The 23692-nt window shown below is 47.3% G+C and overlaps 1 long non-coding RNA gene across 1 annotated transcript in view; it reads right to left on the bottom strand.

Annotated features, from left to right (window-relative positions):
- Positions 1–20597, bottom strand: part of LOC138104347 (uncharacterized) — an 82885-nt gene extending 62288 nt beyond the window's left edge. Inside the window, exon 1 of the long non-coding RNA XR_011148026.1 lies at positions 20483–20597. This is a non-coding gene — a long non-coding RNA (uncharacterized lncRNA). The remainder of the gene's footprint in view (positions 1–20482) is intronic.
- Between the last annotated feature and the right edge of the window lie 3095 nt (positions 20598–23692).

A 23692-nucleotide genomic window follows, 5' to 3' on the forward strand; every position in this document is an offset into this window, starting at 1 on the left:
GGCCCTAGAGGCCAAGGGCTTTGAATTACAACCAGAAAAAATGCAGAGAACAAGCCCTTGGAAATACCTCGGACTCAAAATCACAGAGACTTCCATCACCCCAACACCCATCACTGTTAATAACAATCCAAAAACATTAGAAGAAATGCAACAGCTCTGTGGGTCACTGACTTATATAAGACCCTGGTTGGGACTCACCACAGAGGACGTGGCTCCTATTACAAACCTACTGTCACAGGGAGGCAGTCCAGCATCTCCTAGATCCCTGACAGAAGAGCCAAGGCAGTCTCTCAATAGGGTGCGAGAGGCAATTTCCACCAGGCAAGCACACAGGTATCAGCCCTTCCTACTCTTTAAGCTTGTCATTCTGGGGAAGGTACCACGCTTTCATGGCCTCATTTTCCAGTGGAACAAGGAGCAGAAGGAACACCTCATCATAATTGCATGGGTGTTCCTCCCACTCCAACCGTCCAAGAGCATCACCAAGCTACAAGAAATGATGGCAAAAATTATCATGAAGGGTAGAGCAAGGCTCCGCACCCTGGCAGGATGTGACATCTACGTACCGGTAACAGCAGACTCATTAGAACACCTGGTCCAAACTAATATGAACTTACAATTTGCATTAGACAGTTACTGAGGCCAAATATCAAGTCAATATCAACATCAATTGTTTAATCTGGCATTCTCTTTTATTCCTCGAGAAATTCAAAGTAGAAAACCCCTTGATGCTCTAACCATTTTTACTGATGGCTCAGGGAAATCTAATGAATCAGTTATGACTTGGAAAGACCCCAAGATGCAAAAGTGGGAATCTGACGTCAAGGTAATCCAGGGGTCACCACAAGTAGCTGAATTGGCAGCCGTCGTTAGAGCATTTGAGAGGTTCAAAGAACCCTTTAATTTGGTCACAGACTCAGCATATGTAGCTGGAGTAACTGTTAGAGCTGAGCATGCTCCCCTAAAAGAAATCTCAAATAAGAAAATTTATGATCTGCTCTTGAACTTGATTTATCTGGTTTCCCACTGAGAGCATCCCTATTTTGTCATGCATGTGAGGTCACATACAAACCTGCCAGGATTTATTGCAGAGGGTAATCGTAGAGCTGATGCTCTGGCTATGCCAGCAGACCTAGTTTTATCAGCTAACTTACCAAAGCTCCCTCAAGTTTTTGAACAAGCAAAATTGAGCCATGCCATGTACCATCAGAATATTCCTGCTCTTATCCGCATGTTCCATCTGTCGCGGACACAGGCAAAAGCAATAGTGGCGACATGTCCCAACTGCCAGAAGCTACAGCTTCCATCACTGGGCATGGGGGTTAATCCCAGAGGCATTAATAGCGGTGAAATGTGGCAGATGGACGTTACACATTTCCCTGAATTTGGGAGATTAAAATATGTTCATGTCTCCATCGATACGTTCTCTGGTGCCATGTATGCCTCAGCACATGCTGGTGAAAAAGCTAAGGATGTTGGAAAACATCTTGTCCAAGCTTTAGCTATGGTCGATGTATCTGAGGAGATAAAAACTGATAATGGTCCTGCCTACATCTCTCAGGAGTTTAAAAACTTCTGTCAGCAGTGGGGATTTTGACATGTCACAGGTATTCCTCACTCCCCAACTAGACAGGGCATTGTTGAACGTACCTACCAAACTCTCAAACAAATTCCTGCAACAGTCAGGGACCACTAAACTCAACTCACCTGTCATCAGACTCAGCAAGGCATTGTTTACAACAAGTTTTCTGAATGGCATCTTTGAGGATCTGAACCCTCCGATCTATCATCATTTCCAGAACACCAGGAGACAGAAACTGAAAGAAAATCCAGAGATCCTAATCTGGGACCCAGAGACTCAAAAGATCCAGGGACCAACTAATAACTTGGGGACGTGGATACGCCAGTGTATTCACCCCTCAGGGATTGAGGTGGATCCCCAGAAAATGGGTAAAACCCTATGTTACTTCCACAAAGGTCAAGGAGGTCAAAACTACCTCCTGGAGGAGACACTGTAAAGAAGATCCTGATTTTACACCTCCATTTGAGCCCTTTGCACTGGATTTCGATGTTGATCCCCTAAGTTAAGTTATGCTGTTTTGCACTCACATTTTGTACTTTATTTTGTAGATCCTTGTCCTGATACCCCATACCATAGATGTCCTGACTAACCTCCTGAGTTTTCTCCCCTACCTGATGTTCTAGAAAGCTGTATCAATGGCAGCACGGACTACCCCACAGCCCTAAAACAAGCTTGAGGGGTTACGCTTCATGAACTTTACATCTCGCAGTCAAATCATTCCCTGTCTCCATAAGGAGATCCAGGACTAAATCAACCATCTGAAAGAAGAACTGGGTGACTGGTTTAGGGACATCCTGGGTAGTGCTGGGTTATAGGGACGGTGGATTTCAATTATCTTTTGCACTGTTGTTTTATTACTGTTTTGTACACTTTAAGTTACTCAGTGTTACAGCCCAGCTTCAAAGAAAAAAAAATCTGGAATTGTTGCTGCCTGCCCGAAGGGCTGCCTGGCCCCAGGACCTGCCCAGGCATGTCCAGACTTGTCTCTGCCTTGTGCTCTGAATCCCCTTTGTTCCAAGCGCGGGTAGAATTTGAAAGTAGCACGGACTCCCCTGAAACAGAGTCCAATTGGCTGGTTACCATGGGTCCACCCCCTGCTCTCCCCATTCCCCTCCCCCAAATAAAAACAGGCAATCGCAGTTGGCCAACCCTTTTTTTCTCCTGCTTCTCCCTTCTGTGAACAGATTCTTTCATCCCTCCCAGGACGGGAAGAATAAAGAAAATAGGAATACAGGCATGGAGTCAGGGCTATATTTCTACCTCTTTGCTTCTGCTTATGATGATAGCCTAACAGCTCTCACCTGCCGCGTTTCAGAGCCGCCGAGCTGCTGGATCACCTGTGCTGTCTCTCCAGGCAGCTCAAGGCATTCCAGGGCATAGAACGGTGAGTCTGACGACTGAGAGAGCAGTGAATTCTCGTCAGGGGCCATTGCGGAGCGCCCCACCCAGAAGTTAAATTGGATCACTGACACACCTACCTGGGTGGATCAGTGGCCTTTGAGAAAACACAAATTAAAAGCGCTCACTGCACTCATAGAGGAGCAATTGAAAAAGGGAAACATTGAACCCTCCAACAGCCCTTGGAACTCCCCAGTATTTGTAATCAAAAAGCCAGGGAAAGACAAGTGGCGCTTCTTCCATGACCTGCGGAAAAGAAATGCAGTCATTGAGGACATGGGACCCCTGCAGCCCAGAAGGCCTTCACCCTCCATGCTCCCTAGGCAGTGGAAGTTAGTGGTCACTGATACCAAGGACTGCTTCTTCCATATCCCACTATACCCAGACGATGCGCCCTGCTTTGCCTTCTCAGTACCTTCCATCAACCGAGAGGCCCCCATGCAGCACTACCAGTGGTGAGTTCTGCCACAAGGCATGAAGAACTCACCCACCATCTGCCAGTGGTATGTAGCTCTCATTCTGTCCCCCAACTGAAACTTGGCAGCAAAGGCTGTGGTGCTCCACTACATGGATGATGTTTTGGTGTGTGCTCCCAATCAAACCTACCTAGACTGGACATTAGGGAAAGTAATCGGGGCCTTAGAGGCAAATAGATTTGAAATCCAGGCTGAGAAGGTCCAGAAGACCTCTCCATTTAAATACCTTGGACTAAAAATCCACGAACAGACTGTGGTTCCCCAACAAATCAAAATTAATGATGACCCTAAGACCTTGCAGGAACTCCATCAGCTATGTGGGTCCATTAATTGGGTGAGGCCGCTCCTAGGGCTGACGACAGAAGATCTCATTCCTCTGTTCAACCTCCTGCGAGGGAAAGATGACCTCATGTCACCTAGGCCTCTAACAGTGGAGGTGAGAATCCATCTGCAAGGTACAAGAAGCGCTGTTGTCCCAGCAGGCACACCACTGTGCCCCAGGTCTGCCTTTCAATTTATTGTATTAGGGGAAATGCCATACCTCCACGGGCTGATATTTCAATGGGACGAGGTGTAGAGAAATCCCCTGTTGATCATCGAGTGGGTTTTCCTCTTGCACCAGCTGTCCAAAAGTATCACAGTGCCACAAGAGCTCATGGCTCAGTTAGTGATGAAGGCTAGATCCCTCCTCTGCACCCTTTCAGGGTGTGATTTTACATGCATCTACTTACTGCTGACAACCAATTCACTTGACCACCTAATAAAAGACAATGTGCACCTCCAATTTGCCCCAGACAGCTACCCAGACCAAATTTCTATACACCATCCAAAACACAAACTGTTTAATTCGGTCTTCAAACTAATTCCAAAACAAATTCAAAGCCGAAAACCCTTGGATACCCTGACAATCTTTTCAGACAGCTCCAGAGCATCCCGCAAATCTGTCATCACTTGGAGGGATCCTCACACTCAGAAGTGGGAGTCTGATGTGCAGGTGGTCGCAGGATCACCACAAGTTGCAGAACTTGCAGTCATGGTCAGAGCATTTGAGTGGTTCAATGAGCCATTTAATCTGATAACTGACTCGGCCTATGTTTCAGGCGTAGTTTCCAGGGCGGAGAGAGCCTTACTAAAGGAAGTCGCAAACCCAAAAATTCACAATTTGCTTTCAAAACTGATTCAACTGATCTCCCACTGAAAGCAACCATTCTATGTCATGCATGTAAGATCACACACTGACCTGCCAGGATTTATTGCTGAAGGGAACAGGAGAGAAGATGGCCTAGCAATGCCCATTGAGTTAGCAAATCTGCCTAACAGATTCCAGCAAGCCCAGCTGAGCCATGCAATGTTCCATCAAAATGCTCCAGCTCTCATACGAATGTTCCACCTCACTCGAGACCAGGTGAAAGCCATTGTGGTGACATGCCCCAACTGCCAAAAACACCAACTACCATCATTGGGTCAGGGAGTTAACCCCCGAGGCCTAGGCAGTTGCGAGGTATGGCAAACAGATGTCACCCACTTCCCCCAATTTGGTCGCCAAAAATATATTCATGTTTCTGTGGATACCTTTTCTAGTGCGACCTTGCCTCACCCCACTGTGGAGAGAAGGCCAAAGATGTTGTCAACCACTTAGTCCAGGCCTTTGCTTGTGTTGGGGACACCAAAGAAAATTAAGACTGACAATGGCCCAGCATACATCTCCACAGAATTAAAAAGATTCATGAGCAAGTGGGGTGTGGAACACATTACTGGCATCTCTCACTCTCCCACAGACCAATCCATTGTAGAAAGGAAACATCAGGCACTAAAACAACTGTTTGAACAACAAAAAGGCGGCAATGAAATCGCCGCCCCCATCCTAAGATTTTCTAAAGCGTTGTTCACTTTAAACTTTTTAAACTGTTCTTATGAAAAACCCAACCCTCCTATCATGACATACTTCACAAACTCTGCTAAAAATAAACTAACTGAGAGACCTGAGGTCCTAATTAAAGGTTCTGACACATTACAAATACGTGGCCCATACCCCCTAGTCACCTGGGGTAGAGGCTATGGGTGTGTTCCCACCCCAGAGGGTCCAAAATGGATCCCTGGGAAGTGGATCAAGCCTTTTTTGAAACCACCAACAGGTACCAAACAGAATAAAGAAGCTGCCACAGCCTGGAAGAGGAGAAAAACCAGACCACATGAAAAAAAGACTCCTCTTCCAGGCCCGAAAGACAAACCATCCTCTTCCCAGTCTCCCTAATGTGTTTCCTTCCCAAAAATGATCCCTCATTTTATTTTGAAAGAGGGGGAGTCCATGGGAACCATCATTTTATTTAAGTTAATTGTATTTGTGTTATACTTTTCCTAAGGCTACCACCCTTGACCGCATGATGACCTCCTACCTGCTGCTGTCCCACCTGCTGTTGCAGCTCCTCCTGTGCCACCACCAACGAGCCAAGGCATGGATCATATCGCAGCCACAAAACAACATGTGGGTAATGCTGGCCCAAGCTCTCAATCAAACAGGGATATGCTTGGGCATGGGCAGGGCAAAGGCCCCAATGTCGACCTGCCTTATTGGCATTCCCTTGCACTCCGAAGAATTTGTTGCCTACACCAACAACAACCACATCCTCCAGCCCCACCGCTGGGACTGGTGCATGTGGAAACTTCCGACAGCCATACAAGAGCCCCAAGAACTGCATCTTCAGGGGCCCGCTGAGGCAGCCTATTGTTTTAACTCACGCTAGAGTAAGCTGAGACACCAATTCCCAGTCAGCCCTTTCAATAAAATTTATAAAACCCAGGGTTAGTGTCACAATATGGCCCTGTCAATTTCCAACTCTGTCAGTCACAACAAGGTGTTGCCAGAAGGTTTATTTTTAATCTGTGGGGACCAGGCGTGGAAGGGATCCCACCATTTCTCACAGGAGGTCCCTGCACTCTGGGGCATTTGACCACCCTCACCCCAGACAGGGCTCAACTTCTCAAATGGCATAATTTGGCTATTCACAAAATCCCTGATGATTGTGATGATTTGGTCATTTGGCCTCATTCTAAAAGAGTTGTCAGTTTTCTTGCTGTGGGTGGCAGAAGCTAAGACCCTTGGAGAACCTGAGCAGATTTCTTGCTGGCTAGGGAAAAATGCCCAAGTCATGTCCTCGGTCCTTAGCCAGCTTTTAGCTGAGGAAGAAAAAACAAGGCAGGCGACATTACAAAATCAAGCTGCCATTGATTTCCTTCTCCTTGCTCATGGCCACAGCTGCAATGAATTTGAAGGACTTTGCTGTATGGACCTTTCTTCAAAGAGCAAGTCCATCCATGCCGAGATTAGAATATTCGTGCCCACGTAGACAACCTGTGCGCAGAGGGCACTGACTGATTTTCAAACCTCTTTTCCGCCTCCAGTTCCCTTTTGCCCACCAGGAGCTTCAGCAGCTGGATTATCTCCATTATCAAAGACATTGTATGGGTTTTGTTTATGGTGTTGTTAATTTTACTTGCTCTTCCCATTTTTAAGTGCTCAGCTTTAAAATCCCTTAAGTCCTCTCCCTCATTTCAATGTAATAAAAATGGAGGAGATGTTGCGGTGACTAGAAATAGTAAGAATTTCTAACTGGGGCCACTGAGAGGCGCACCACCTTCCATCCCTCAGCTCACCTGGAAACGAAAGGATCCAGTGTGGATTGTGCAGTGGCCCCTTTCCAAAGCAAAGTTGTGCACTCTGGAAGCTGTCATGGAGGAACAGTGTGCCACGGGTCACATCATCGAGACCACCAGCCTTGGAACTCCCCTGTCTTTGTGCTGAAAAAGCCTGGCAAAGACAGGTGGAGGCTTCTCCACGACCTCCATAAGATCAGTGAAGTCATTGATGACATGGGTCCCCTTCAGCCCAGCCTGCCCTCACCACTGATGCTGCCCAGAGACTGGATGCTTGCCATCATAGATATAAAAGACTGCTTCTTCAACATCCCACTCCACCCTCAGGACACCCCCTGGTTTGCTTTCTTTGTCCCCTCCCTCAACAGAAAGGCCCCATTCAAAAGGTACCACTGGCTTGTCCTTCCCCAAGGCATGAAGAACAGCCTGACCATATGCCACTGGTACGTTGCCCACATTCTGTCCCCCATCCGGAGCCTGTTCCCAGATGCAATCATTCACCACTATATGAATGATATTCTGATCCGTGCATCAGAAAAAACTTACTTGGACATGACTGTTAAAAGGACTATCAAAGCCACAGAGGAAGCAGGGTTCGAGATTCGTGAAGACAAAGTGCAGTACACCAGCCCATGGACTTACCTTGGATTCCAGAACTGTAAGAGGACCATCACACCCTGGCAACTTCCCATCCAAGATGACCCAAAGACCCTAAGACTCTTACACAAGTTATGCGGATCCATCAGTTGGACACGCCCCCTGCTAGGGATTACAACAGAAGACCTCACCCCCCTCTTACAGTCTTCTTCGCGGTGGTGAGAACCTAGACTCTCCACACGCCCTCATGCCAGAAGCCCAAGATTCTATCACCAAAGTCCAGGAGGCCCTGTCTTCATGCCAAGCACATCGTGTCAAGCCCAGCCTGCCCCTCCAGTTTACCATTTTGGGAAAGGCCCCTCGTTTCTATGGGTTAACTTTTCAATGGGATCCTTAACTCAGAGACCCTTTACTAATACTTGAATGGATTTTTACAAGCAATCAGCCTACAAAAACAATAACCACTCCTCCAGAAATGATGGCACATCTAATAAAAAAGGCCAGAACTCACCTCCGCTCTCTTGCAGGGTGTGAATTCACATGCATATACTTGCCATTGACCACTGGAGATCTGGAGCATTTGCTCCAGACCAACGAGAGCCTCCAGTTTGCCCTGGATAGCTACCCAGGCCAAATTTCCACCCAGGTGCCAAAACATAGACTTTTTAATCATGATTCGGCCTTTAATTTGATCCCAAAATTAATCCAAAGTACAACACCTCTCAAAGCTCTAACCGTTTTTTACCGATGGCTCAGGGTCATCCCACAATTCAGTAATGATTTAGAGGGATCCCAGGACTCAGAAGTGGGAGTCTGATGTCCAGGTAGTGGAAGGATCACCACAGATTGCCGAGCTAGCAGTCATCATCAGAGCCTTTGAGAAATTCAAAGACAAACCCTTTAATCTGGTCACAGATTCAGCTTATGTTGCTGGCATAGCTATACGGGCTGAACATGCCTTTCTCAAAGAGGTCTCCAATCCAAACTTACACCCACTGATCTTTCTACATTGATTAATTTAATCTCCCACAGAAAGCAACCTTACTGTATTATGCAAGTAAGGTCACACACTGACCTCCTAGGTGCCATCGCGGAAGGGAACAGGAGGGCAGACGCGCTAGCCATGTTGGCAGAGACTGCTAATATCCCTAACATCTTCGCCCAGGCAAAGTTATCGCATGCATTTTATCATCAAGATGCACCTGCCATCATCAGGATGTTCAAGCTCTCCAAAGACCAAGTGAGAGCAATTGTAGCAACATGCCCAAACTGTCAAAATTACCAGATACCATCTATGGGTACTGGAGTTAACCCCCGGGACCTGAACAGCTGCCAGTTATGGCAGTCTGACGTGACCCACTTCCCATCCTTTGCAAAGTCTAAGTATGTGCACGTGTCAGTCGACATGTTTTCTGGGGCAGCGTTTGCATCAGCCCATTCAGGAGAGAATGCCACCAACACCATTGTTGGGGTTTTAGTTTAGTCCTAGTTTTTTTCCTGTTAAAGGAATTTTTTCCCATATGCATGTTGCTAGGGGACAAATGGCCATACTTAAGAGAAGACAAAAGGGCCTGGCCAGGCTTTTGTTTGACCTGGGTGTGGGTTCAGTTCGCTCTCAGCGTCCGTCCGGAGAGAGAAGCTGCAGAGAAAGGAGCTGCTGGTTCCTTTTTTTGGCCGTTTTTCTTTCTGCTGGAAACAATGCCGGGATCCCAAAGCCGTTTTCCCTGCCCTGCTGGAGGCTGGGCTGTGGCCACCCTGCCCTGCTGCTGCTTTGAGCCTTTGCTGCGCTGTAGCCGTGCTCGCCCTGCCTGCCTGGACCGCCGGGGGGTTCCCCTTTTGGATACATCTCGTCTGCCACCCGGGATTTGTGTTTGTGCCCGCCGCTCCAGCCCGCTGTTCCCGAGAGTCTGGGCTTGGCTGCCCAGGGGTTTGTGAAGCTTTTGTCCCACCCTTCCCCGGGATCCCAGGCCACCAGTGCCGCGTGCTTCCCGAGCTCTCTCCGGAGCGCCCCCTGCAGCCGTGGGGGAACCATCGCACCTGCCCTGCTCACCAGGAGCCGCCAGCGCCCCTGCCGGCTGCGAGCGGAACTGCACCCAAGGGGAAATAGCCTGACAGCCGAGAAGGCTGGGACTGGGTTTGTGATTGTTTGCTGTTACTGCCATAGTTGTTGTTTTGTCTGACTGGTTATATATATATAGAGAGTAAAGAACTGTTATTCCTATTTCCCACATCTTTGCCTAAAGGCCCTTGATTTCAAAATTATAACTCAGAGGGAAAGGGGTTATATCTGCCACTTCAAGGGAGGCTTCTGCCTTCCTTAGCAGACACCTGTCTTTCAAAATCGAGACAACCATCAAGCATTTTCTCCTTGCATTTGCCACCCCGGGAGTCCCTGAACAAATAAAAACAGATAATGGGCCCACCTATACCTCCTGCAAATTGAAAGATTTCTGCAACCAATGGGGAGTAAAACACATGAAGGGTATACCCGCTAATCCCACAGAACAATCCATAGTAGAAAAGACTCATCAGACCCTCAAAAGAGTCCTCAATCAACAGCGGAGAGAAACAGAGATTATGTCTCCCACTGAGAGACTCTGTAAGGTTCTCTATGTTACTAAATTCCTGAACTGTACATCATCAGAGCCTGACTCCCCCGTACTCCATCACTTCCCGAATTTGACCCGAGCTAAGCTCACTGAGAAGCCGCCAGTGCTGATCAAGGATCCAGAAACACATCAGATTTCTGGGCCTTTCCAGCTAATTACCTGGGGGAAGGGAGTATGCCTGTGTTTCACTAAAATCCAGCCCCAAATGGTTCCCAGGAAAAAACATCAAACCATACTTAGGCCCTGCAAACACTGCCTCCACAAATAATAACCAAAATATCCCACAGTCTGACACATCAGGTCCAGATAACCAGAGAAGCTTGGCCTGGAGACGGAGGAAGCATAGACTACCAAGAAGAATCCACCGTCCTGTCACAGACAAAATGCAGCTCCAAGAAGAACTCTACTTAACAAAATGCAAACTACAGGCCAGACATATGTCTGGCCAACACTGTTATAAATAACAAGATATTCCCCAGTTATCCCTAAAACCCCACTTTACCTATATACCTACCTTCCTGCTCCGTCTCCTCCCTCTCCTCCCCAGCCCTCACTTACCTCCAACCAGAATATCCCAAATCCTCTATCCCCCGCAAAAGCATTCATTTCAAAAAACAAAGAAAGGGGAAATGGAAAGGGAGGAGGGAGGGAGAGTGAAGAGAACCCTTCCCCTTCACCTCAAAGCTAACAAATTTTCATTTATATTCCCTATCAGAAGCCCCATCCCTGTCTAAAGATGAGACCCATCTACCTTGGTGCTGCCCTCACTGCTGCCTGGATGCTCCTCACAGCACCACAGGTCCTCAGTTGGGTTGTCCCACAGCCCAGCCATAATATCTGCGTGACCCTAGCAAGGACATTAAAACAAGATAACTTGTGCCTGTCCATGGGCAACTTAGGCATTGTCGACGTGCCTGGTAGGGATTCCTCTAGCAGCACACGAATACTCATATACAGGTAAGAAACCCAATCTGGTAGACATCTGGGACGAGTGGACCAAGATTGTTCCACAAGCACCAGAGGAACCTCAGGAACTGGACTTACTGGGGTCCTCCAAAGCTCATTACAGTATGCAATTTCATTATAAACTATCCGGCCAACATTTGAACCACCTTGATCTTATTAGGTCTACCCATAAAAAAACATATCACCAAATAACAAAGTTTATAATCCTCCAAATTGGTGCAATTATACCAGTCATATGCTTTCATCATCCTTGCTCCATCCCAAAGTGTTACCCTGAGGATCATTTCTTATTTGTGGAGACAGGGCATGGGCTGGGATCCCCTTACGCCTCCAAGGGGGTCCTTGTAGCCTTGGCCAGCTTACTACCCTCACCCCAAACATTACGATACTCCAAAGTTTAAAAAATAATTCGGCACACAAATTGGCACGCCAAAAACGATCGAATGTGGAATATGACAAAAATTGTGATTCCCAAGTTATTAATTGGAGTAAAGGAAAAAGGGAAGCAGTCTCCCTGCTTCTACCTTGGGTAGCCGCTGCTAAAGCCCTTGGTGAGCTAAATCACCTGAAGTGTTGGCTTAGCAAGCAGGCCAATGCAACATCTGCCGCCCTTAGTGATCTCCTCCTAAATGAAGAAACCACCAGACACGTGACACTGCAAAACGGGGCAGCCATTGACTTCCTGCTCCTAGCCCATGGGCATGGCTGTCAAGATTTTGAAGGCATGTGCTGTTTTGATTTAACATCACGTAGTGACTCCATCTCAAAGAACATCCAGCTGCTAAAAAATCAAGTCCACCAAATCAAGACAGAAGAAAAAATCACAGGTTGTCTCAACAACTTTCTCAGACAATGGGGACTCCAAGGGGGAGCACTTTCTTTAGTTAAGGGTGCTTTGTGGATTTTCATTGTAATTCTTATTGTCTTGCTTATGTTCTTATGTTTTTTATGCTGCTTTAAAGGAGCCATTGGGGAGGCATTCTTGGTAAAAAAGAAGGGGGAGTTGTGGAGGGCTGTGAGCCCCTCTCACGAGAGCCCTCTGCACTCCCTTGGAGCAGAGAGGCTTGAGGGCAAGACGACTTTCCCCAGAGATAAGCAACCTTCTTCCAAGTCGTGGTGACAAAGTGAACCACCCCCAGCATGCCTTGTTTCTCTATGGTAATAGCTTCTACCCAGTAGGCTAGCTGGTTTCTACCCTACCCCCTGCCTTTCCAATAAAAAGCCCCCTGTTTCTGCCCCTCAGCAGGGAGCCTTGTCCCTGGCCTCCCCTTCACAGGGGCTGCTGGGCAATAAAAGCTACCTCTGTGGAACTGCTATACGAGGCTCCTGTCTCTCTGTTCCTGAGTTCGCCTTGGTGATTTCACAAAGAGCTGAATCACAAGAGCTGGAATCACTTGTAGCTGAGAAATCGCTACACCCACTGAAATAATTTGCTGCTCAGGGAGGCCTGCCACCGCCCCTGGAAGAGTTGTTCCTTGCAGGACACTCCCTCCAGGAAGGTCGTGGCACACCAGGTTGTCCACCCCCGGCTCTCTGGTAGCAATAATGATTCTATAAAAAAAAGGTAAAGATAAAGTGGATCTAGGCATAAATAAAATGTATCTACAATATATATTTGTACATTCCTGTATACATAATTTCTCTGCCTATATAAAATGTATCTATATATATTCAATATCTACACCTATACAATGATTTATTGTGGGAGATAAGAAATCCTGTTCACTTCTGTTTACTCTTGCTCACCCAAAAGCACTGTTGGAAAGGTTCAGCTAACAGCAAGGTAAAAAACAGGTTACATAACCAGAGAACAAATTGTATGGCTAGCATGTGGTCACCTTGTGCATGAGGCAGTGATTGGATGGGGATACGCTTGGACCCTGTGTGATCAAAAAGGTGGTTGGGTAAAAGGACATGTGAACAGCAACACCACAGTGGCAGGTAGCTAATGTGTGCTTGCTTTGCTTAAGTTTAGAGCATAAAGTTTTTTTTGCAATAAACGATTTTCTTTGGAACAAGCAAGAAGGAGGTCCATGTGTCTTTATTCCTCATTGCTACAAATGGCAGCTCGATCAGGAGCATCTCACAGACAGTGAAAGACATGGACCACACTGGTAGCAACCTCCACTAAACTACAGTGGTGAGTTGACCAGAAAAATTCAACAAAGGGACCCAAAATGTGCACTTATCACCTAGCAGATGAGCAGTGGGGGAATTATGGGAGGAAAAATGTCCCTGGAACAAAGACAGAGCCTAGGCCTTCTACAGCTGCTCTTGCATTGGCAAAATACAGACATTTCTGATGCTAAGCTAAATACCTTTCTGGACAGGGCGTCCACGCATGTAAAATATTTCCCTTCTAACTGGGACTTTTCAATTGGAGGCCTGGCAGGCAATAGGACAGAAACTTTTTGATATTGCCAGGAATAGCGATGCCGATGCTTGCAAGCACCTTGCCATGTGGGGGACTATTATGGCGGCTCTTAAAGAAACCCGCACGGAGGTCTGCCATTTTGTGACTTCAGAAACGGATTCTCCTGAGCCCTCAGCCCCGCCCGCACCCACTTCCAACATACTGGCCTATCCCAAGGTCAGCCCATCACCTATGGAGGTGCTTGACCTTGATGAAAATCTTTACCCAAGGTGGTACTTTCGACCCTGGACCCATAGACCCCGAGCAGAAGGCAGAGCTCAGACCCTGATACAAAGACAGGGGACTTTATTTGCGAACTGCAATCTGATGGAGGGCACATTGCAGGCACTGCCTATACCATTACATCAGTGCTATTCTCTGGACGAAGAACCCCAAGATTGTTACTATCTTGGGACCAAGGGTGTCCACAGAGTGTCCATGAAGCTTAAAGATATTGCAACAGATTCTCCACATTGGAGCAACTTCTATTATGGGTTAAGGAACCTTGTAACTGTTTTCTAAATGAGAGACGCTTTGATGTTGAAAACCCCTGAGTGTAGCTGAGGCAGGGAGTGCTGAGAAGCATACTGATAGTGAACCGGAGAAGGACGTACTGCCCTCAGCTCCTGTTACGCCTATAAAAAAGCCAGACCTGTATTTTCCCTTGAAACCACCCTTACCCCCATCTCTGGAACCCTCTGATACTCCCGTGCTTTAGCAATGTGAAACGTGTGCACCGTGGGTCGGAGCCGCTTCCCCCACACTCCGCCCCTCCCTCCCCGGCGCCGGCAGCAGCTCCGTCCTGGCATGGGCAGCTCCATGAGCGGTGGTGCCTTCCCGCAGCCCGTCCAGTGGCAGCTGTGCCTGGGGCACGGCCGTAGGCATGGAGCAGCCCCACCGCTTTGTTCTCACCGTGTATCACCCAGCCCCAGAGGGCGGCGGCGGGGGCAGGCGGGCCCCAGCGGGGAGACTCAGATACCTACACCGTGCGGGGGGGCCCGGGGAAGCCGTCCGGGGCTACGCAGCTCAATCAGCAAATATTTTTTCAAAATACCTTTTTAACTAATGAAACTGAGTTGCAGAGAAATTGTCCCACTCGAAGTAAAGGACAGAACGGTTCCTGGCCTGCTGCTTCCCCCCTCCCCGTGTCCGCGATATGGAAAAAATTAACACTGAAGTGAAGCCTGTAAATCGAAATTTGACAAAGACGGTAACTCTTTCACCCCGCAGCAAACTGACTCAGTGCCTTTTAACAACTTAACAATATTCATGCAATTCTTCATCATGTCTTGGAGAATACTAGAGATTTAATAACTGTACAGTGCCTTGAATGTGCATCAGCAGTACCTATTGAATGTGCATCAGCTGTAGAGTCTTCACAGAATGCAAGTATCTTTTGAAACCAGTTAATGAATTACTGTTAATATACTTGTAATGGCAGGCCTGGATTTATAAACTTGTATATACTCTCTGTAAAGGAAAATTGGCAGATTTAGGTATTGTTAAGCTTTCTGAAAGTTATTTCATTGCTGCACTGGTTATGAGGGCCTGAAGGGCATAATACTCAAATTTACAGAAACAACCTTTGTGTCAAAGACACGTGAGAAAATTTTCTGTATGTCACATTTTTGTAAGTGGGAGAGAAATAACCTACAAGAAATCAGTAGGTTTGCATGTCATTTCACAGTTAAGAAAACTTCCATCTCATTTTGAGCTTTTGGGAAATACTTTGTCCCAACCTTAGTGTCTTTGTGAATGCAAACTAATAATGTTAGAAAATAGGTATTACTGAATCACAGAAACATATTTTGCTTTTGTTAAACCTAACTTTATATTTTAAGTAAACTGTAGATTTTGAAAGGACTGTTTATTAGAGAAATTTAAGGCTACCTGTGTGAATGTAGTGTATTTCTGCCTGCAGATAGCATCATCCTTACTTTAACACTGCTTAGCAAGGTCTAAACTCTTCAGAGGAAATATTCACGTATTGTATGGTTACTAAAACTTATCATGCAAGATGTATACTGCCTTGTCAAGAACTTTGATTTAAAAGTATGATTTGGCTGAATTAATACTGACTTTTTGCTTAGTAGTAATGATGGAAGATTTTACTGTTAAATTAGAAAAATGCATACCTGAAAAGATATTTGCAAACTCGGTAGCCCTGTGGACAGAATGATTCATATTTGCAAGATACTATTCGACATCTTAATCTTACTCAGCATAAGTTGCAGGTGGCCCCTTAGAAACATCAGTAGATCCCTCCTTGGAAATACTTAACTGACCAAAATGTGAAACCACAGCAATTAACTTTAAAGCCTGATGTCAAAACATTGAATGATTTACAAGAGTTACTGGGAGCAATTAGCTGGGTCAGGCTCATGCTAGGTTTAGACACTCATCATTCAAAGCATTTGTTTGCTCACTTGAAAGCAAATCCTGACTTCCTCATGACCACTATCTGCAGAAGCTATTCGAGGTTTAGATATAATTAGCTCACAAATCTCCACTGCAAAAGCAGGCAGAATTGTGCCAGCTTTACCCGTTTGCTTGCTTTTTACCCCACAGCTTTAATAAGATAATTTAAATGGGAATATTTCACGGGCTTGTTTTGCTTAAGTTTAGAGTATAAAAAGGCCTGTTTTTTTTCCAATAAATGATTTTCTTTGGAACAAGCAAGAAGGAGGTCTGTATGTCCTTATTCCTCATTGCTACTAGGTATATATAGATATACAGATATATAGATATATAGATATATAGATATATAGATATATATAAGCATACACATGAAATAAAAATTTAGTTTTTCTCTATGGACAAAATGAAATGGGCAGCCAATCTAGTGTGGTGGTACATTTCCTCCCCCATGTCCCTCCCACCCCCAGGCTGCACTATGGTCTGAGAAATGCCTATTAGGCCTTGGCCTTGATGGACGGCACCTGGACTCAGCTCCTCTTGAGCATATCAGAAACAGTAACTGCTCTCAGGAACTCGTGCTGTCTAATGAGCTCCTGCTTTTTTATGGCTAAAGCCCACAGTCTTGTGGCCCTATAAACAGTGGTCCAAAATGAGCCCTTTGAGTGGTCCTTTAAGCCCTTCTGGACTGCAGAGGCTGTGATCAGCAACTTCCCTCTGAATGGGACCTCTCAGCGAGTGAACTCTCAAGTTTACCACACTCAGCGAATCCCTGGATGACAATGAATCCTTGAGTGACACCCCCCACTCCTCGAGGCTTGACCCTTGGCTTGTTGAGAAGATGCAAAAGCATCGGAAATGAGTATTTCACTGCCTTTGCAGGGAATTTTTTGCAGGTACTTTTCACAGACTCTTTATGTCTGTGTGCATGCAAGTGTGCATAAGCTATAGCAAATATGGGAGAAATGCTGTTCTCCTATGTTGTAAGTGTTTTGGTCTTTCATAACAGTTAAATAATCTAGTAAGTAATGTAACAAAGTTAAGAAATTAGAGTGTTAAGGTGGTTTGTCAGGTCAAGTTAAGAAGGGTTCTGTGACCTAGTGATTGGTGTTGGGAGAGGGTGTTTTGGGGTTTGGTTCTTTTGCGCGCGGAGTTTGTTTAAGGAGCTGGAAACTTTAGGTACTACGATGGACATCACTGCTTCCTCAAGTGCATGACATCATCCTACACATCATCAAGAGAGGCACGGATTGGGTAAAAAGAACAGCCAATGGAATCATCCCCTGGACAAATGATTGGTCAGAATTGAACCACGGAACGAGCCAATCCTATCGAACATGCAAATGAAGGCTTGAAAGTGAACTGACCAATCATGGGCAAACCCAAGGACTATATAAACTGTTCTGGTGGCCAGCACTGGGTTCTCCTCATGTGTCCTGTTTACTGCTGGAGTGCCTGGTGTTGAACCCACACTGTTATTTATCACGGCCTTGCTGTGTGTGGTATTATGGGCTATTTCATATACCTGTCCCCAGTTACTGTTAAAATAGATAATTAGCAATTGGCAACTTCAAGAGAGTGTTTTTGACATCTTACATTCTTAAGCACATTATACTTCTAAGTAAATAAATTACTATTGTAGTATAGTAAATCCCATATGAGTCCTTTGCTAAATTGTTACATTTAAGTCGCAAGTTAAGCTGAATGCTATTAAGTTTAAGGTGCTGTTAAGTTTAAATGCTGTTAAGTGCTATTGAGTCTTTAGGTTATATTCCTTTTTATCCTTATCACTTCTATCCTTTTGTCACACACACACCCCCCCACCTCCACATAAATAGTGTTCAGTTTACTTTGGTTTAGATTGATTTGCTCTGGATTTTTGTTTGTTGCTTTTCCTTGGTGTGCCTTCACCGTCTAGTAAGTAGTAGAGTGAACCTTGGAAATGATTAATTAGGAGTTAATTGCACATTGATAAAATATACATTGATGAAACAGACATGAAAAAAGACACCTGTTAGAAGAAAACAGCAGTCACACAGTGCTCACGACACAGAGGCATGTGTGTTCCTGCATTAGCCATCACAGGGCGGGTTGTACACTCCTCTAACACCAGGTGCTGCTCATCTGCAGCCTGGGCATGGCCTGCCAGGGTGCTTGCCAGAAGATTCTTTAAAGTTTTACTTCAGCTGCCAGCCCCTGTACTGCTGCAGGCTCCCTCCCAAACTTTACTCTCTGGCATGCCACAATCCACCCTGTTTTTCACAGGCCTAACAGAGCTGTGCCAAAGGGAAGGTGTGTTATGGTCCAGGACTGTGGTCCCAGTGCTCTCATAGCACTCTGAGCCATGGAGTGGAGTTGGCACAGTGCATCTCCCACATCTCCCACAACCAGCACCTGGGCTTGAGTGGGTGATGTGCTTGAGAGGAAAGCTAATGTCTTTACAAACAATTTGATGGGTGAAGGTATGGGTGTTAACGCCTTTGAAATGGGTCTTAATGTCTCTATTAACTTCAAGCAGCAGGTTTGTTACAGAGCCTGGACAGCTTGGCTCCCCAAACAGCGAGGGGGTCTGCACAAGCCTGAACTTCTGAACTCTGGGGTAAAACGACAGGTTCAGAGGAGTATATGTGGTAGGTGGTTCGGGAAGGCCGTACCTTCCTATTACCCCAGCCAATGGGGAAAGGAAGAGGGCATCATGCGGCCAGGAGTTTAGGAGAAAAGGAGGCTGTGTTCTCTGAAACCTCAAGGGAGAAATACCTCGGGCATGTTCCCCAGTGGCCTCTTACCCTTTATTTTAATAAAGTTGCAGGACTCCTCTGTCTCCTTTATTGAACATAAATCTCTGGCGTTCGTGGATTTTCCTGACACCCTGAAGGAGTATTTTCCCTGTTAAGCACTAAATTAGGCATTTCTCACCAATGGTACTAAACCTGCTTGATCGTCACCCACGATAAATTTGGCATTCTTCTGGCTGCGAGAAACTTCTTAATCCAATTTTTCTGCTCCCACCGCCCCGCCCCCCAATCCCCGCCCACCTCCAATTCCCCCCAGTATGTTAATATTCATCACTTTATTTTTGGGGCAATGGCACGTATTTCCACTGCTCAGGGTCTGGATACCCTCAACAGATGAGCTGCAGAAGAGCCACAACCCGCTGCTCCCACTGCTGATATGCAAGCAGCACCCAGCCATCCCGGGAAGGGGCCGCCCGCCCCCCGCATCCCGTTTCCACTGCGGCGCAGCTGGGAGAGGCTGGGAGGCTAAAGAGACACCTCCTCACACTCAAACCCACCCCCTCTTTCCCCCTCCCAAGGAGACCCGCTCTGAAGGATCGCTGTGTCTTTCCCGGCGGCGGCTCCCGACGGCGCGCCCGCCCATGTCCTCGCAGCAGCGCCTCTGCAAGCGGCCGCAGCGCTCCCTCCTGCCCCCGGGGCGATGACCGCGTCCCGCACCGCTCCTCCCTGGCAGCCCCCATCGAGGGAGTCACCGCTGTGCCGGGAGGTTCCCAAGCCAGGGGACGCGGCTGCCGCCCGGGGGTGATGAAGCCGGGCCGTGTTCGGGTCAGCGCCGCTCGGTCCCGGCCGGCCAGGGCCGCGCTGAGCCGGGCTCTGTGGGGCTGCGGCCTCACTGCCCCGCGCCCACGGGGACAGCTCGGGGACAGCGCGGCCCAGCCCCCGCGTCAAAACCCCGGCCTGTCCGGTGCCCCGTGCCCGCTCCGGAGCGGCGATTGCAGGGGAATCCCTCCCGGCGCCCCGTGCCCGCTCCGGAGCGGCGATTGCAGGGGAATCCCTCCCGCTGCCCCGTGCCCGCTCCGGAGCGGCGATTGCAGGGGAATCCCTCCCGGCGCCCCGTGCCCGCTCCGGAGCGGCGATTGCAGGGGAATCCCTCCCGGCGCCCCGTGCCCGCTCCGGAGCGGCGATTGCAGGGGAATCCCTCCCGCTGCCCCGTGCCCGCTCCGGAGCGGCGATTGCAGGGGAATCCCTCCCGCTGCCCCGTGCCCGCTCCGGAGCGGCGATTGCAGGGGAATCCCTCCCGGCGCCCCGTGCCCGCTCCGGAGCGGCGTTCCCAGAGGGATCCCTCCCGGTGCCTCGTGCCCGCTCCGGAGCGCCGATTGCAGGGGAATCCCTCCCGGCGCCCCGTGCCCGCTCCGGAGCGGCGTTCCCAGAGGGATCCCTCCCAGTGCCCCGTGCCCGCTCCGGAGCGGCGTTCCCAGAGGGATCTCTCCCGGTGCCCCGTGCCCGCTCCGGAGCGGCGTTCCCAGAGGGATCCCTCCCGGTGCCCCGTGCCCGTGGCTATGACCCCGGCAAGAGCTGGAGTGTAGCGTAAACCCCCATGGCCAGAGCTAAGAGGGGACAGCTGCGCGTAATCTTACGGTCCTCCAGGAGCTGGGAACGCCGGGCGCTGCGGGATTGGTCGCGGGTGCCGTCGAGTCGGGGCGCAGCGCTCTGTGTTGGTCTCGTCGGTGGAAAGGTTACCCGGCGCCGTGGTCTTATAGGGTTCTCCTGCGTGAAAACATTTCGATTAATCATTTCTACTGTCAAACAAAAAAGATGTTCTCATGAGAACTCGCTGCACTCTTAGATAAAGGCAAGGCCATGCAGGTGGTGTAATCGCCTGTGCTGAGTGGGAGCTGACAACAGACTCCTCACTACACTTCGCTGGATAAATTCATCCTGAGGCCAAGGGATGTGTGCAGGATGAAGGACGACCAGGCTGTACCTGCACTGCAACACACCTGAACCTGCTGAGTCAAGACAGCTACTCTGTGCAGTGCTAACTTCTAAATGTTCAGTGGCCTTCACTACTAGGATGTTTGGAAATGCCTTTATAATGTGCTTATGCATTTTATTGCCATTTCAGTGCATTCAGAAGCAGAGTTTAGCTGCTTTGGATGTATTCTTCAACAAGATATCCAGATATTAGTATGTTTTCTTTATTTCTGCAATGATTACTACTAGTATTTTCTCTCTAGAAACATTTGTGTGCCAAGCATTGTAATTTTGACACATTAGACTTCAAAATAAATTGATGCTTAGTTAAATACCAGCTAAATGAATGTTTTGTGCTGTCATAATATTTTTATTAGTTGAAAGTACATCAGTTAGCAAAAACATTCAGGAGTTTGCCAGTGAAAATATGTTGACTGGGTTCTGCTTTCATTTCTGTGAGTGCGAGTAAACATTATTACCATGGACCTGTGAGAAGTTTATTTTGTTATGGCTCTTACTGGAACATTAATCTTTAAGCTTGCCTTTGTTAGGTGAAAGCAGAAAAGATGTGAACCTCTAAAGAGTACTTCATTCATTAACACTTTTCATGAATCTTCACGTTTGAGATGACCTGTTATTCTGATGGTCTCTTTAGTTAATTCACAGTCAGAAAGTGCTTCAATTAAAAACACCCAGAAGTTCAGAAATAAGAGAAATCAATGTTGTCCTGTGTACTCCCAAGCATGCCATATGAAGCCATTCTAACTGTTTTTTGTAAGGCACCTGTGTGTGAGTAGCTGACTGGGGGAAACACCATGCAAATTCTTGTACCATTTTGCAGGCCTTTTTTCCTGGAAGCAAACAACATACTTATTTTTTAACCTCCTGGTGTGAAGGGGCTGCTAATCTGCATGGAGAATATTTTACTTCATGAATAGTATGATTTGTTCTGGGATTGGTGTATTTGCCAAATAAAATATTAATGTAACACCCTAACTATGTGTGGCTTGCGTTAGTGCTAGCTTTTAAAAATGAAATCTTGACAGCTCCCCATTTCTTTAAGATTGTCAGGACAAAAGCAAATACCTAAACAAACTCAGAATTTAGAAACAGGAGAAAAGACATCTGAAAAGTATGGACCAGCTGGCTGCTAAGGGAAGCCAGTATATTTTCCCCAGAAATGGGGAATTCTGGGAATAACATTTAAGGATTACCTGAGTCTTGTAGCCACTCTGTAACCCATCCATTGTGAATCAACCATGTGGAGAGCAAAATGATAGTTGGAATGCATATGTTCTTAGATATGGAGAAGGCCTATTTGCTCAGCCAGGATCCAGCCAGGCAAAAGAGAACAGAGATTTTCACTGTGCAAAATGAGGTGGTGCATAGCAAGAATGCAAGCCAAATGTATACAATACAACAGCAAATTAATCTTTTTTATTCTTGGGTGTAATACCTTTTCATTCTCCTTCTCTAATTTGTGTGGTTGAAGCTTGCTTTTCACCTGAAACATCCTGAAATAGAGATTACATCATTTATCATTGCCCTGGGAAGCATAGTGACAGTTCTATTCTGTTACCTCATTTTCAGACCACAGTTGTGTCACTTCCCATTAATTGTCACTGCCTATGGCAGCCTGGATTAGTTCTGCCAGGGAAATTTACAGTATTAGGGGTCATGACACTGCTCCCTTTCCAGGTAACCTCTTCCCTTGTCACTGCCCCTGAACAGATGGTCATCAGTGGAGGGAAGCCTGGCTCCAGCTAGGTCAAGCACAGACCCACCTCAGCAAATTATCTGGCTTGCAATTCAGCTTTGGGAAGTGATAAGCTTTCAGGATAGAAAATTTGTTTTTCCCCATATAGCTTTATTTTTATGTATGTGCTTTTCCCTCCCTCCCCTCCTCTCTAGCATCGTGCGATGGCCAGCATCACTTCATCTGCTTATTTCCTGCTGTCCTGAACACTTACGGATGCTGTTCCCAGAACAATACTTTCTCTGAACTATTAATAAAAGAGTCTAGATTTTCTAAGGTGATAGCAATACTTTTTTGGCAGAGCCAGGATCATGGGAGGAGAGCAGTCTTGCTTGAGGGGGCTGTGGAAGCAGAGCTGCCCTCAGTGGGGGAAGAAGCCGGAGTTGGGATGACCCTCATGCAGGTTGTGCCCTTCCTATGGGTTCTGGATAAGGGGCATATCAGCAGCCCCAAGTATTGCATGTGATGAGCCAGGTCTGCCCAGGGAATCTCACCAGGAGGCACACACAACTCCAGGGAAGGCCACAGACTCACCAGGGACAGGTACATGCTCAGCCAGAGCTTCTGCAGGGCTCCCAGGCAGAGAGCATAGGAGGTCCCAGGTGAGGGACCATCAGGGGATCAAAACCTGTTAGTGCCTGACAGAAATGTTTTTATCCGCATGTTTTTGTACATCTCCAGTTCTTTCCACCTCTTATCCATCTCCTGGTGCTCTGGTCATCCTCATTGTGTAGAAGATTGCCTCGGTGCTGCTTCCTGGAGTTGGGCAACAAGTTCCTGCTGAGATCAATCTCTGGTGCAATGCTGGGTGTATTTTGATGCAGGGACTGCTGCCAAAAGTTGTTAGGAGCCACCCTCCAAGTGGTTTTGCTGCCTCTCCCTGCAAAGTTTCAACACACCATCAACGCAGGAGGGAACTGGTAGTTTAGATACAGTCAGAGATGCTCCTTGTCCCTCTGCCCGTGGGCCAAGATTTTAATCATCTACACTCTGAAAAAAGTAGCATGTAAGTTAATATTGTGGATAATTCTAAAGCAGGTGCTTCAAACACCTTGTGTCTGCAGATCATTTTTGGCTATCCACTCTAGCCATCTGGGTCAAGCAATGTCCCTGTGTT

The sequence above is a fragment of the Aphelocoma coerulescens genome, chromosome 1A (assembly GCF_041296385.1).
Source record: "Aphelocoma coerulescens isolate FSJ_1873_10779 chromosome 1A, UR_Acoe_1.0, whole genome shotgun sequence".
NCBI lineage: Eukaryota > Metazoa > Chordata > Aves > Passeriformes > Corvidae > Aphelocoma > Aphelocoma coerulescens.